The following is a 6,000-nucleotide window of genomic DNA, read 5'->3' as shown; positions in this document are numbered from 1 at the left end:
TTCACCAGAGACAGAGCAGGGAGCAGAACAGGCAGATGGAAAGTACACTGCTGAGGAGAGCAGCGGGCGGGTCAGGAGAGGTCTGCTGTGCCATGTGGTCACCTCCGGGGCAGGCGGGGATCGAACTCATGCGGAAGTGGCTTGAGCTTCTCAGTGCTGTGCTTTAACCCGCTGCGCCACCAGGGAGGGCCCCGCAACTGTCCTTTAAAACCGCTGTGGCACGTTCCTTTGGAGGGGTGCGCCGTGATTTATTCTGACTGACTTCTGCCCTGCTTCCTGGGCCACACGGCTCCGTGCCTACCGTGCGGTCCAGCTGCTGCTGTGGGCTAGCCCACCCCACCTGCACTCTCGGTTCTGCAGCATTTGGAGTTACCACATTAACTCCATGCTTACTCCAGAGCGATAGGTTTGCTTTCTGGCATTGCTTATAAGTGGCTCTGAGTATTTCATTTCCAGTGTTTGCTATGACATGATTGATATCAGCCATGTTAATATTGTCTCTCCTTTTACCACTTAGCTGTTAGTTTTCTTTTTTTTTTTAAGATTTATTTATTTTATGCATACAGGACAGGGGTACAGAGCAGAGGTGCAGGGGCGGTGAGAGGATTCACCAGAGACAGAGTGGGGAGCAGAACAGGCAGATCTAGGAGGTACACGACTGAGGGGGGCAGCAGGAGAGACAGGAGAGGTCTGCCGCACCATGTGGGTCACCTCCAGGCAGGGAATCGAACTCACACTGAAGTGGCTGTGGCCAGCTTGCAGTGCTGTGTCCTAACCCATTGTGCCACATGGGAGGGAGGGCCTCAGCTATTAGCTTTCTAACCAACTGGAATGAACTCTGCCTTCACTAGCTAGCCACCGCCTGGTGTTGGGGCTTAGAGGAGGAAGGGACTGGACTTCTGTCACCTTTGAGTTCATGAGCTAGCAGGGGACAGGCTGCAATGAGCTCAAGAAAATAGTGCAGTTATGGGGGCACACAGGTTCAATATGCCACATGCCTGTGGAACAGCCTGGAGAGAACAGTCTAGGTAGATGGAGCAGGAGAATCAGCAAGGGAGGCGATTATTTAGGGAATACAAGAAATAAGGATACTGTCCCGTCTTTCACATTTGCTGCAAGCAACTTTGCTCAGTTTTCCCTTTTAAAAATGTGTTAAGCGGGCCCTCCCTGGTGGCTCAGCAGGTTAAAGCTCTGCACTAAGAAACTTGAGCCACTTCCGCATGAGTTCGATTCCCTCCTGCCCCGGAGGTGACCACTTGGCGCGGCAGACCTCTCCTGACCCTCCCGCTGCTCCCCTCAGCAGTGTGCTTCGTCGATCTGCCTGTTCTGCTCCCCACTCTGTCCCTGGTGAATCCTCTCACCCGCCGCATCTCTGGCCTGTACCCCAGTTCTGTATGAATAAATAAAAAAAATCTTTAAAAAATGTATTAAGCATTTTCAATGAATATATGTAATGAAAATGTTAAGCCTTGTGTTGGGTCATAACTGTCTCTCTAAAGGTGATTTCCACAGGATCTAGGTTATTGTGCTTGAGTGGGACAAAGGCATCAACAAGCTGCTGTAGCCAACACCTCTCCTTGGGGGCAGTTATGCAAACATATCACTTTTTCTAAACCATAGGCAATCGATAAGAAGTATTTGATTAAGACAACACTGCATTAAGGTTGTATTCTCAAAGTGCCTCTCAAAATGGTTTTGGCTGTCATATGTTATAATGGCAATCAGCATCTCTGCTCATTATTCTGAGTAAAGAGTGCAGTCATTTGGCTCTTAATGACAGACCTAGGATGGGCCTGCAGGGACTGAGGCTGGCTCCATTCCTGAGGCAGAAATTCTTTTAATGTGCAGGACTTTATAAACTGTGGTGGCCTCTGCTGCACCATCTTGCATTGAACTGCAGAGAGTCCCATTTTCTACCACAATCCCCCGAGGGCCCGATTATTGTTTGGCAACACTTCTTCATTAAAACATATGTGAGGGGAAGGGATGTCAAGGATACAAGGATACATTTTTTTTTTCTCTTCTGGAGTTGACAGACTATTCAGGGCTACGGTAATACTCTGAAGACTATGTTCAGTTACTCCTTGCCTGTGTGTTGTTCTCACACCAGTGTAAGCTCCTGGAAGACAGGGATTGTGCTTCTGCATCCTGCTGGCTGCAGTGTCTGGTTTTTTATAGTTGTTCTAGAAACTCAAGGAGCAGGTGGTCACTGGCTGAGAGGAGATGTGCTTGGCAGAGTTCTAGTCCCACTGCATTGTGGGAATGGTGGAGTGTGAGCATCTGGAGGATGGAGGGAAGGTGATGAGCTGGGAGGATGGACACGGATTGCTGTGGAAACAAGGTGTGGGCTGGTCTACAGGAACGTGCCAACCATGCAGAGCTTAAAAGAAGGCCAATGAAACAGCAAAGGGAAAGACGAGAGAGAAAGTGCAGAGTCCAGCCCCAGTACCAGTGACTCAGCTCAGATTGGCTAAAACCATAGATAGGTGGACAAGGAAGAGCTGGTTCTCCCCTCTCTGCTCTCAACTACATGAAGATACAACAAGAAGACAATTGTTTGCAACCCGCAAAGGGACCCCAGCCAGAAGCCAACCACAGTGGAATCCTGCTCTTGCACTTCCGCTCTCCAGAATAGTGATATAGAATATTTTGTTGTCTATAAATCACCCATTCTACGACATTTTATTATCATAGTCTGAAATAACTAAACCAAGTCAGCAGAAAAAAAGTATCCCCTTCCCCCCCACCCCAATGTTTAATTCCCATTTTCTGGTAACTTAGTATGTCACCTTACATGGAAAAGGGGATTTTGCATGTGAGGCTGAGGATTCTGAGATGGACAGATGAGATTACTACTTGGGTGGGACAATCTAGGCACATGAGTTCTTACAAGTGGAGAAACCTTCCTGGTTGTGGTTAGTGGGAAATAGGACTATCATAGAATCATCAGAGGGAGATAATATTGTTCCCCTTAAAGATGGAGAAGGGAGCTGTAAGACCAAGAAATGTGAGGAGCCCCTAGAAGCAGGAAAAGGTGAGACAACAGACCCCCCCCAAAAAAAAGCCTCCAGAAGGAACATTATCTTCCTGACCCCTTGCTTTTATCCAGTCAGACCTCTGTCAGACTTCAAACCTAGAAAACTCTAAGATAGAAGCTATTCTTTAAAACTAAGGTAAGATCTGGGCCCTCCCTGGTGGCGCAGCGGATTAAAGCACAGCACTGAGAATCTAAAAGCCACTTCTGCATGAGTTCGATTCCTGCCTGCCCCGGAGGTGACCACATGGTGTGGCAGACCTCTCCTGACCCGCCCGCTGCTCCCCTCAGCAGTGTACTTCATTGATCTGCCTGTTCTGTTCCCCACTCTGTCTCTGGTGAAGCCTCTCGCCGCCCCTGAGTCTCTGGCCTGTACCCCAGTTCTGTGAGCACAAATAAATAAGTTTAAAAAAAAAAAAAAAAAACTAAGGTGCAATCATACCTTACCACAGCAGTAGAAACCCAAAACATGTTTCAGGGAGAACTCTGAAGTTGTATGGTAGGCGTGGTAGAAATCATTTGATCCCAGCCCTACTGGGCTGCCCAATCGCTTACCCTCAAACAGCTCAGGATTTCCCTCATTGGAGCTGTTACACAAATGGTATTTGTTCATCTGAGTAATACACGTTAAGGACATAAACAGTCGAGTCACATACATTCAAGAACAAATCATCAGGACAGAATGAATGGCCTTCAATTAGCAAGGTTGAAAAGCCACAGCAAGATACAGATAGATGATTCAGAGTGGTTGAGCTGTAGAGTAGTAGGGGAGAAATAGAAGGCAAATCAGAGGCAGTCTTGTGATCGAGATCACCTGTAATTCAGACCCAATCAGGTCAAAATTGCTGAAGAGAGAAAAAATGTAACAGTCAACTTTCACTGTTCTTTGCTTGATTTGGGGCAAAGAGAAACTGCTCTGGGCACCTTGAATGGAAGAATATTCTAGTTTTACCCTTTCTGAATAGATACTAATTGCCACTAGCCAATCATGAAATGATTAAGTGTTTAGAAGAAGTGTAAATGGCTTTGAGTTTAGGCCTGCATGCATCTTGGAGGTGGTGTTTGAATGCTGGCTTCATAATTTGCATTGTTTTGGGGGGATGTGTTTCCTGAGGCCACACTGCCCCCCCCATATCTTTCCACTTTTCTGGTTTTTCCATTTCAAGCCGTTTAGAGTCCTTGAGTGATAAATGCTAGAGAGGCTGCATGCTAAGGCAGTGATGTGTAGTTCTGGAATGCTGGTGGGAAGGGAAAGTGAACCCATAACAATGGTGAGGCTGAGTTTCCCCTGGTTCGCTGTGATAAACACTTTGATTTCTCTAGTATTCAATTAATTAAATAAAAAAGCATGCTCGCTTGTGATTGCACTGATCATTGTTATGGGAATCTAGGGGTCAAAGCATTTGAAGTCACCCCTCTTCATCAAGGGTGAATCTAGGAAGGTAATAGTCAGGAAAGGAAAGGAGAACTCCATGGTGCCACATATATAAAGATATTGTATAAATAAACAAGGAAAGAACAACTAAAACTAAGATCCTGGTAAACAGTTCAGGGACACGAGCGACACATCTCAGAATTAGAAATGACTAATAGTTCCATAGAGAGCCAGGGGGGATTTTCAATTTCTTTAATAAAAATTGAAAAGGAGGCAATTGACAAAAAAACAAAAGGCAAATTTTCATCCATCCAATTAACATATATTAAAAATTTAAAAGACGGGAGAAAATGATGTTTGGAAGAGTTTGGCTTAACTTACTTTTCTTCATTTCTCTTGGGTGTGTTAATTAGCAGAATCCTTTTAGGAACATTTTAGCAATATGTATCATGGGCCCTTAGAACATTGCTACCTTTGACCCACTAATTCTACTTCCAGGATTCAAATAACACAAGCAGTTTATACACAAAGCGTTTTGTTTGAAACAATACTTGTGATAATGATACACTGAAAATAATTTATTTGTTCAAAGAATTTAAGTTAAAACCAACTATATAATCAAAAATTCATTGAAACAAGCATATAAATAAAGCACCAGAATTATAAGACTGCTTTATAAAACTTGAAGTCATAAATGATCACACATCTTTATTTTTCAGATTTTACACGAACAATCTATACCACCATAGTAATTAGGGACACACTATCTTTAAAACAAAAATGTGGAATTGATTGTAAAGTCCATATATGATTAATCACTGAATGAAATCTTATATATGGTTTTAGCATCTTGGGGTAAATGTGACAGCCATTGTATCACTCCAGTCACACCCACAGAGGTGACCCCACACCTGGAGGTCTCTGAAATCCTTTTAGTCCTGACAGGCGAGAAGTAAGCCATTCTGTGTTTTTTTGCTTGTTTGTTTTTAAAGGCTTATTTATTTATGCATACAGAACTGGGGTACAGGCCAGAGGTGCAGGAGCGGTGAGAGGATTCACAGAGACAGAGTGGGCAGCAGAACAGGCAGACTGACAAAGTACACTGCTGAGGGGAACAGCAGGTGGGTCAGGAGAGGTCTGCCGCGCTATGTGGGTCACCTCCCTGGCCGGGGATCAAACTCACACTAAAGTGGCTGCTGCAAGTTTCACAGTGTTGCGCTTTAACCCATTGCACCATTTTGGAGGAACCAATTCATATTGGATGAGAGCAAGTCACAGTCATGGCCAGAGCAATTTGTGTCAGACTGGTAGCCAACGAATGTCTGTACTCCCCAAATTAGATCTCTGCAGGACTGGAGAAGGACTATATCAGCAGTGAGCCCAGCCACTCTCCTCTCTAGGGGTGCTAACTTCATGAGCATGCAAGCCTTTGCTGTCTGGCCCATTCCTGTAATAGCCAGCCTCTGCGGATAGTAAGTGCTCAAGAAATACATACATGTTGAATGAACAAATAAGGCCAGTAATTCAAGTGAGAAGCCAAGGAGCTTCTTGAGTGTTCTCTGGCCTCAGCTCTGCATCACCCTTTGGGTTC

This window comes from Condylura cristata, unplaced genomic scaffold, assembly GCF_000260355.1.
Source record: "Condylura cristata isolate star-nosed mole 26May11 unplaced genomic scaffold, ConCri1.0 scaffold00028, whole genome shotgun sequence".
In the NCBI taxonomy this organism is placed as follows: Eukaryota; Metazoa; Chordata; class Mammalia; order Eulipotyphla; family Talpidae; genus Condylura; species Condylura cristata.
Note: the sequence above shows the minus strand (reverse complement) of the source record.